Raw genomic sequence first — 10,104 nt, 5'->3', positions numbered from 1 at the left:
TTATAAATCTCATATTACTGATAATCAAGTTTCATCCAATGATGAGTTAGAAATGCATTTTGAGAATTTGAACTTTAAAGATAATAACTCGGAAGCTGTAGTAAATGAGACTGAACAAGTGCCAGAGGAAACCCTTCCTAAGGATTGGAGTTTATCAACAAACCATCTAAAGGAATTAATTATAGGTGATGTATCCCAAGGGGTAAGAACTCGATCTTCTTTAAATGCACTAAATAATGTTGCTCTTGTATCTCAAATCGAACCAAAGTCTATTAAAGAAGTTGAAGTTTATGAATTCTGGTTAATTTCTATGCAAGATGAGTTAAATCAATTTGAAAGAAACAATATTTGGGAATTAGTCCCACGTCCTAATGATCATTTTGTTATTGGTACTAAATGGGTTTTTAGAAATAAAATGGATGAGTCTGGTAATATTGTTAGAAATAAAGCTAGGCTAGGTGCACAATGATATAATCTAGAAGAAGGAATATATTATGAGGAAACTTTTGCTCCTGTTGCTAGACTTTAATCAATTATAATGTTGTTTGCATTTGCATCTCATAAGAATTTTACTTTATATCAAATGGATGTTAATAATGCTTTCTTAAATTGTTTTATAATGGAAGAAGTATATGTTGCAACCTCCTGGTTTTGAAAGTGTTGAAAATCCAAATCATGTTTTTAAATTAAAGAAAGCTTTTTATGGTCTTAAACAACCTCTGAGCTTGGTATGACCGTTTGAGTAAATTTTTGCTTTAACAAGGTTTTAAATTGGGACTTATTGACACTACACTTTTTATTAAAACCAAAGAAAATGATATATTGTTAGTGCAAATTTATGTAGACGACATTATTTTTGGTGCCACTAACACATCATTATGTGAAGAATTCTCTAAGTGTATACATAGTGAGTTTGAGATGAGCATGATGAGATAACGCAAGTTCTTCCTTGGGCTTCAAATCAAACAACTTAAAGAGGAAATCTTAATCAATCAAGAAAAATATACAAGGGATTTGCTCAAGAGGTTCAAGTTCTATAATGCCAAAATAGCAAAGACTCTAATGAGCACTACCACAAAGCTTGATAAAGATGAAAAATATAAAAATGTAGATATAAAAGCTTATAGAAGTATGATCAGATCATGGCTTTACTTAACTGCGAGTAGACCGGATATTATGTTCAGTGTATGCATGTGTGCTAGATTTCAATCATGTCTTAAAGAATCACACTTTCATACTATTAAAATAATTTTTAAATACTTACTTGGAACTGTTGACCTGGATTTATGGTATCCCAAGAATGCATCTCTCGATTTAATTGTTTATTCCGATGCTGATTTTGCTGGTTGCTTAACTGGTAGGAAGAGTACTAGTGGAACTTGCCAGTTTTTGGATAGCTCTTTAGTGTTGTGGTTTAGTAAAAAGCAAAATTCTGTTGCATTATCTACTTTTGAGGCTGAATATATATTGCTGCTACTAGCAATTGCTCTCAAGTTTTATGGATGAAACAAACATTGCGTGATTTTGGTTTAAATTTTGAACATGTTTCAAACTTTTGTGATAATTCTAGTTCAATTAATTTAACCAAGAATCCCATTAAGCATTCTAGTACAAAAAATATAGATATCCGACATCACTTTCTTAGAGAACATGTGCAAAATAGAAATATTGTACTTAATTATGTTCACACTGAAAAACAAGTAGCAGATAACCATTAAATGAAGAAGCATTTTGTAGGAATAGACTTGCACTTGGCATCATTCGTATTTACTTGTCTGAACGTATTTGTTAGGGAGAGAAATTTTTTTGTATGTATGTTTGATTAATCGGGAGAATTTTTCTTCTACCACACAATAATTCTATTATTATGGGGGAGTTGAATTTCATGGAAACTTTTTTTGATAATAACAAAAGGGGGAGAATATAGCCACTTTCACAATCTTTTCTTGAGTGGTTTGTAATCATCAAAAAATGGGAGATTGTTAGCTTTATGGCTTCAATCAAACCAAATATTTTGATGATCACAAACCAAGTATAAGCTAACAATTTGAGTGTTTCAAAGTGTCCGTAGCGTATAGCTCGAAAAGATAACCCAATGTCGTCAAATCATCAAATCAGAGTTTAAACGAAGAAGTTATGGTCAAAACAAGTTAGGAGAAAAATCCTACGTGGCAGATGACATGGACAAGTGGACCAATCCTACATGGTGGGTGACATGGACAAGTGAACCATGCAGAAATTGACATGTGACATCAAGAGAACATACTTATGCTGACGTGGCATCCAAGAATCAAACAAATGAGAAGATGACATGTGGCGCTTTCAATCTCTACAATCACTTTCAATCTCTTCAATCACTCTCAATCTTCTCAATCACTCCCAATCTCAAAAATTTCTCAATCTACACTAATTTCTTTTAATCACCATAATGATGTTTTTATTTTATTTTCATACCTGATCTCTTAATCTACACCATTCATCTTTTGTTGCTCTAAATCCAAAAGCTGAAATTCATCATCAAAACTCTATTTAAAACCACCAAATTCTACCATTCTACACACCAACTATCAAAGCAAAATCCTTTGTTTTCAATTCTCCTATCAACTTTTGCAAAATCTTCATTCTCTCCTACACATAACTTGTTTATTTTTTATGAGAGATACATTAGAGTGTGGCTTTTTAGCCATTACATTGGTGCAAAATTCGTGTAATCCACTTGTGTTTTTGAATTCTTTATTTTCAAATTGGGTTTTGTATTAAGGTGTGGGTATACCTTGGATTGTGAGACAAGTAAATTGGTTGGATCCTAAACCAGAAAAAAGATCTTGGGTTTCTCTTTAGCCTAGGACAACAAGAGGGTCGATCAGTTTGGTTCTCACCCGTAAGAGAGTCACTGCAGTAAAAAACCCAAGGAGGAGTCTTGGGAAGTGGAGTAGGAATTTCCAAACCACTATAAAAATTCTCGATGTCGCCATTCTCTTCTCTTCTTTCTTTTAAATTTAGTATTTATCTACTTTTAATTTTTCTAGATTGCATATAGGTTTACTTAAATATTTTTTTCGATATTTCTTCTTCCTGTTAATCTTCTTTTATTGATTGCATAATACCTCCCCCCAGTGTTGCCATAAATTTTAATGGGAGGGTAAATTTGTCCACTTAAAATTTTGTAATTCAACTCTAACCGCATTTTAGCTATTTTTATGATATTTGATTCTTTTGGTCATTTTTCAAATCAAGCTATTTGCTAATTGCTCCTAAAATAAACTTCAAAAAAAAAATAATAATTCACAAGAGAGTGCCCCTCCAATCAAGCTCTAAAAATCAAATGAGGGGGTAATTAATGTATTCATGCATTTACAAAGAAAATAAAGGTTTTACCTCTATCAAATTGATCTCCAAAACATGGTTTAACCCTTTGACCATTAACCTTAAAAATATTACTCGTATTGTCTTCCAAATCGATGGCCCCATGAGGATATACCTTTATAATTTTGAATGGGCCAGACCATCAGGATTTTAACTTATCGGGAAACATTCGGAGTCTGGAGTTAAATAACAAAACCTTCTCACCTACTTGAAAATGTTTGGGTCTTATTCGTGGATCATGCCACTGTTTTGTTTTTTCCTTGTGCATTTTTTCATTTTTCGTACAAAAAATTGCCTAAATTCTTCTAACATATTTAATTTCCCTATTAGAGGCCTTAGCAATGTTATTGTTTGTGGGTGGTAAGCAGTAGCAATCTTATGTTGGACATTATATTTTACTAACACCTTACCTACTACACTATTTACAACATGCGTTCCTTCGTTACTAATTAGACATCTTGTAGTACCATAGCGAGTAAAAATATTTTTTGCAAAACTTGAATGATAGTTCTAGCATCATTTACTGAAGTTGCTATGGCTTCTATTCATTTAGACACATAGTTGACGGGTAACAAAATGTAAATTTTAGGAAATGACAATGGGTACGGTCTCATAAAGTCAATGCTTTATACGTCGAATATCTTAACTTCTCAAATTGGATTGAGAGGCATTTCATTTTTCTAGAAAACATTACATACCCGTTGACATTTATCACATACCTGGGCAGCACGAAATAAGGTGGCCAAAAGAACCCACTTTGTAATACCTTAGCTGCGGTTTTTCAACCAGCAAAGTGCCCACCATACGAAGATATATGGCATGCCTCTATAATTTTTGCTTGCTCTTCTTCAGCGACGCATTTAGGTAAGATATTATCAGGACCTAACTTATAAATATAAGGCTTATCCCACCTATATTTCTTAGCATCATGTAAAAAAAATTTTACCTATCGTGAGTTAAACTCACAATGAAAGATACCACTTAGCATAAAGTTTGCAATATCCACATACCATGGAATGCTATCAATACTAAGGATTTGCTCATCAATAAAGTGTTCTTTGATTGCTGATGAGCCCTCTGGATTAGTGGACTCCAGTCGAGGCAAATGGTCTGCCACCTTGTTCTCTATACATTTTCGGTTTTGAATCTCTAAGTCGAATTATTGAAGAAGTAAGATCCACCAAATCAGCCTTGGTTTCGCGTCCTTCTTAGCAAAGAAATACTTTAAGGTAGAATGGTTAGTAAAAATAATAACTTTAAAACCTATCAAATATGCTATAAATTTCTGAAATGGGATCACACGGCTAATAATTCTTTTTCCGTGATGGTATAGTTAAGCTATATTGCAGTAAAAGTTTTACTAGCATAGTAAACTGCATACAAAATTTTTTTTTCTCTGCCCTAACATAGCTACTAATGCAAAGTCACTCGCGTCACACATCAGTTCAAATGGTAGATTCTAGTCAGGTTCTACTATTATAGGTGTTGAACTTAATGCCTTCTTAAGAGTCTAAAATGAATTCATGCATTCTTCATCAAATTCAAATGTCCTATCAATTTCTAGCAAACGACATAAATGTTTTGATATTTTGGCAAAGTCTTTGATAAAACGACGATAAAATCCAGCATGGCCAAAAAAACTTCGAATACCTTTAACTAACGAGGGTGGTGGAAGTTTTGAAATCAAATAAATTTTAGCCCGATCTACTTCCATTCATTTATTTGAGATTTTGTGACCCAAAACAATACATTCTTCTACCATAAAATAACATTTCTTTCAATTTAAAAGAAGGTTTGTTTTTTCACATCTCTCCAAATCTTTTTCAATATTTTTCAAACAATTTTCAAAAGACTCCCCAAATGCCAAAAAATCATCCATAAAAATTTCAATTACATTTTCAATCATGTCAGAAAAAATTGTCATTATACACTGCTGGAATGTAGCTAGTGCGTTACACAAACCAAAGAGCATTCGACGGAATGCGAATATTCCATAAGGGCACATGAAAGTTGTTCTTTGATGGTCCTCTGAGGCAATTGTTATTTGGTTATACCCTGAGTATCCATCGAGAATGCAGTAGAACTCCTTACCTGCTAGACGATCAAGCATTTGATCAATAAATGGAAGAGGAAAATGATCCTTTTTTGTTACATTATCGAGTTTGCAGTAGTCCATGAAAAGTCTTTTGCCGATTACAGTTCGAGATGGGATCAATTCGTTCTCTTCATTTGTGATGACTGTCATGCCACCCTTTTTTGGCACACATTGAACTAGGATCACCCAGCTACTGTCCGCTATTGGGTATGTCACTCCCACATCTAGCCACTTCATAATTTCTTTCTTCACGACTTCTTGCATTTTAGGATTCAACCTCAGTTGATGTTCGACGGAGTTGCTTGCACCTTCTTCCAAATTTATCTTATGCATTAAAAATGATGGACTAATTCCCTTGATATATGATATCGTGAATCCAATTGTTTTCTTGTAATTTGACAAGACCTGCAATAACAGCATTTCATGCTCATTAAATAAAGTTGTAGAGATGATTACAGGTAAAGTTTTATTCTCTCCTAAGTATGCATATTTTAAAAGTGTAGGCAAGGGTTCTTGTTCTAATTGAAGCGGCTCGATGATTGATGGTTGCATCGCCTTCGATTTATCCTTGCTGAAGTCTCTAAACTCAAACTTCTCCATCGGTGACGAGGAAATGTGTGCATCTCCTTCTCTCTCCATTGCTTCTAACTATTGCTCTAAACCTACAATCACCAAATCACAAAATTCTTCCATTGAACACACGGTTAGTTATCTGAAGAGCCGACCACTCTTCTATTTCATATGGAAGTCGCATAGCATTCAGTATGTCAAATGTTATTTACTTGTCGTTCACCTTCAATGTGATCTCTCCCTTCCTTACATTGAAAATTGTATCTCCTGTTGCGAGAAACTGCCTTCCAAGTATTATAGGGACTTCCAAGTCCACTTCACAATCTCAAATAATTAAATCTACCAGGAAGATAAACTTGTCAACTTTGACTAGTACATCCTCTATTTTTCCCTCAAGTTTTCTAATAGACCTATCTGCAAATTGAAGAGTTACCGTCGTGAGGCGAGCTTTTCCTATATTAAGTTTTTTAAAAATTGACAAATGCATTAAATTTACACTCGCGCCAAGATCACACAATGCCTTTGTAACGCCCCGCGTTACTCAGGTTAGATTACCCTCGATTTTCGGGGTTCTTTTCTTAGAAATTATTTTAATTTAATTTAATTGTTCTATTTCATTTTATTTTGAGCTGCTCCGGTATTTGTTGTGAGTTATTGGCTTTTATGTATGTATTTAATTATTGTTTAACAAAGAGTTTGTTTTCTTTGGCAATTGTCCTAGGTCGTTGGGCCGATTGCTTACTTCTATTATTGGAGATAATTAAGTTTAGGGATGTTGGGAACTAAAATTCTAATCTTTTTTTTTAACAAAAGAGAAAAATAGGGGAAACCCCTAACCCCCAAATCCTTTTGTTTGTGAACCACCAGCCCCCCCCCCCCCTTCGTGCTCTTCTTCTTCTTCTTCTTCCTCTTCTACGAATACCAGTCGTGCCCCTCACCTCTCGACGCTGGCGATCCCTCCCACTGTGGCACGTCCCCAACTCTGGCGAGCAGCAGCGAGCAGTGCACGACGCAGCTCTTGGCAGCGGTTCCAGCGATTCTTCTGCAGGTGGGTGCGGGTTTCGAGGCGTTGGTCCGGCGGCAGTGTCTCGCGGTGGTCAGCGACCTTAGGTGTTTTTTTTCCACGGCGCACAGTAGCGTCGCTCACTTCGGTGTGTTTTCTTTGTGGCAACCATGCGTACAGCCTCATTTGTCACGTTCGGCATCTACCCATAATCCCTTGAAGCCTGTTTTACAGTATCCACGCCAATTCGATTTAGATTCATACTACCCACACCTAAACGAACTCAGTTCGGCGATAACGGACATTTCAAACCCCTTTGGGATCGTTTTCGTTAGGTGGAAGCTTTGTTTTCATTGCTGTTTTTTTTTGTTGCCTAGGTGTTGAATCGAGGCAAGATTTAGGAGCATAGAAGTGCGTAAGTAGTACCTGGGGCGGGTGTATGCGTTGTTGTGTGCTGATAAAAATTATTATTGTTGGCTGTTATTATAAGTGTGTTCTCTTGCCATATTAATTATTGGACATAGTTGTGAGGTCGATACTACTATTGTAAGTTGCTGTTTTTGTTTATTTGATATTTATATAACTTGTATCCATGATTGTTGTCTGAAATATTGGGAGCTGTTTATTGGTATGGTTGGAGATGATTAAGCTTTGATGTTTGAAAACATGTATTGAGAATAAAATGCACGTGTTAGTTTCATGTTATTTAGTGTATGTTGTTAGTTGAAAACTACTGGATTAGGAGTTGCTTATTGGTATGGTTGGAGGTGATTAAGCTTTGATGTTTGAAAATATGTATTGAGAATAAAATGCTCGTGTTCGTCTCATGATATTCAGTGTATGTTGTTAGTTGAAAGCTACTGGATGAGGAGTTGCTTATCGGTATGGTTGGAGGCGATTAACCTTTGATGTTTGAAACCATGTATTGAGAATAACATGCTCGTGTTAGTTTCATGTTATTTAATGTATGTTTGTTAGTTGGAAGCTACTGGATTATTTTTTTTATCGTTGTGTACGATGAAGAGCATGCTGGAATACTTTGTTGTGATTAGATGTGTGAATGACTTATAGATGTCTTGGAGGGATTCGTTGGAGTTATCTAGAGTGGTGGAACGGACTAGTTGTTTGTTATTCCGTAACTTGTCTGAAGTGAAAATGTGGACTAGTCGTTTGGTTATCCAATGCCCTTTCAGAGGATGACTTGGGGAATTATGTGATAGAATCCTAGCGGAGGGCTATGATTCAAATGTGTGGTCTATCGTGTAATGAAAGGGGGATATACAAGTTCATGGCTTAGTGGGCAATGGTCGAGGTGGTTATGTTACTACTGGGTGTTGAGGCTCCGGGAGCAAAAGGTCGGGGGTCGACAGACCAATCTTGGTAGAGATGAGTGTCGAGGCTTCAGGTACAAAGGGTCGGGGGTCGGCATGATGAATCTATTTCATGATGAGTATTGGGTCTAGATGTGGTGGCGGTCAAAGACCAATATGCTGAGTAGTCGTCGGGACATTGGGAATAAATGTCAAGGGTTGATGCACAGTTCAAGGCCTTGGGGATAAATGGCAAGGTCGAACACCAAGTTTTCGTAGAGGAGTGTCGGGACCTTGGGGATAAATGTCAAGATGGCTGATACGACTCGAGGAGTTACACTTGGAGGACTAACATGGAGTGGTGGTTATGAGCAACAGTTCAAGACCTTAGGGATAAATGGCAAGGTCAAACGCCAAGCTTCTGTAGAGGGATGTCAGTACCTTGGGGATAAATGTCAAGGGTCGATACACCTCGAAGAGTTAGACTTGGAGTACTAACTCAGGGTGTAGAACGAGTAGTAGCTCGAGGAAGTTATAGGCTAGTGAGCCATGTGATCGAAGCCACGAGAGTCCTGGTGTTTGGATGTTTTTGTTGAAATGTTAATTTACTGTTATTATTTCTCGATGTTTGATTACCTAGTTATTGTGTTTTATGTTGCTGTGATTACGAGCATGTTGATTGGTGAATAGTTAGTGAGGGCTACTTACGGAGTATTTTTTATACCTACCCCCTACCTTAATTGTTTCAGGTGTAAACAGGACCCTTGACCGTGGTGATGACGTGGAGGAGGATTGACCGAGGATGGACCACTAGCTACGTTCTTGTCTAGGATAGCTGAAATTGTAGTTTCATTGCTAGGAGCATTAGAGACTTATTGTTAGGGGTGTACTAGATATTGGTTTGACTCACAGAACGTTTTGTTTTCTATTCCTTCCTCTTGGGCGAACTGTTGTTTTGCTGTTATTATTATTATTCGAGTCTCTTGTGTACTTTGGGTTGCTGGACCAAATGATTGTTCTTTTTTTTTTCTTATTGGATTTCTAGTCACTGAGGCAGACATATGTTTTCTAAGGAATTGGTTGTGGTATGAACCGCACGGTTGATCTTAAAATATTTGTTTCATGTCTTTTTATTGTAGAGGGGCTGAATAGGGGAGGTGATAGCATTACCTCGATATTTCATGTCGAAATTTCGGGGACATTACACTTTATGTTACCCTTAATGGAAAGGGGTGAATAGGTAATATGGTGATATTACCCCGTTCTTCGTAGTGAAATTCGGGGGCGTTACAGTTGGTATCAGAGCCAAAATGTTCCTGTAGACTGACCTAGTAACTAGGGTGTTTAGGAGTAGTCGTCCCGGTCAGCCTTCTTGTTGTCACCAAGTACGCCTCATGATTGTTCTTTATGAACTTATATGTCCCCCATCTTAAATTGCTTTTTTGTTCAATTCTTTCCTCATCGGTTATGGTTGTGGCTCTACTTAATTAGGCATAAGTGTTCACTAAGTGGACTAGTTAGACTGTACTTGATCTTGCACTTATGTGGAAGTTTCGACTGCCACACTCCTTTGAGACTATGCTTAGAGTAACGTGCTAACGTTTTGCTTGATGATGTTGTGCTCTTCCATCCAGACAATGCCACCGCGTCGTAGTATGACGTTACGTGCAGACGTCAATCCAGCCCTCGGAGGTGAGAATGTGGCGGACCCACCGCCCCCTTCGGCTCATGTTCAGGCAGGGGTAGTTCCTCCAATTCCT

This window comes from Momordica charantia (genome assembly GCF_013281855.1).
Source record: "Momordica charantia cultivar OHB3-1 chromosome 10 unlocalized genomic scaffold, Mcharantia_2.0 BLBB01000010.1, whole genome shotgun sequence".
NCBI lineage: Eukaryota > Viridiplantae > Streptophyta > Magnoliopsida > Cucurbitales > Cucurbitaceae > Momordica > Momordica charantia.
This window is presented reverse-complemented; position numbering follows the sequence as displayed.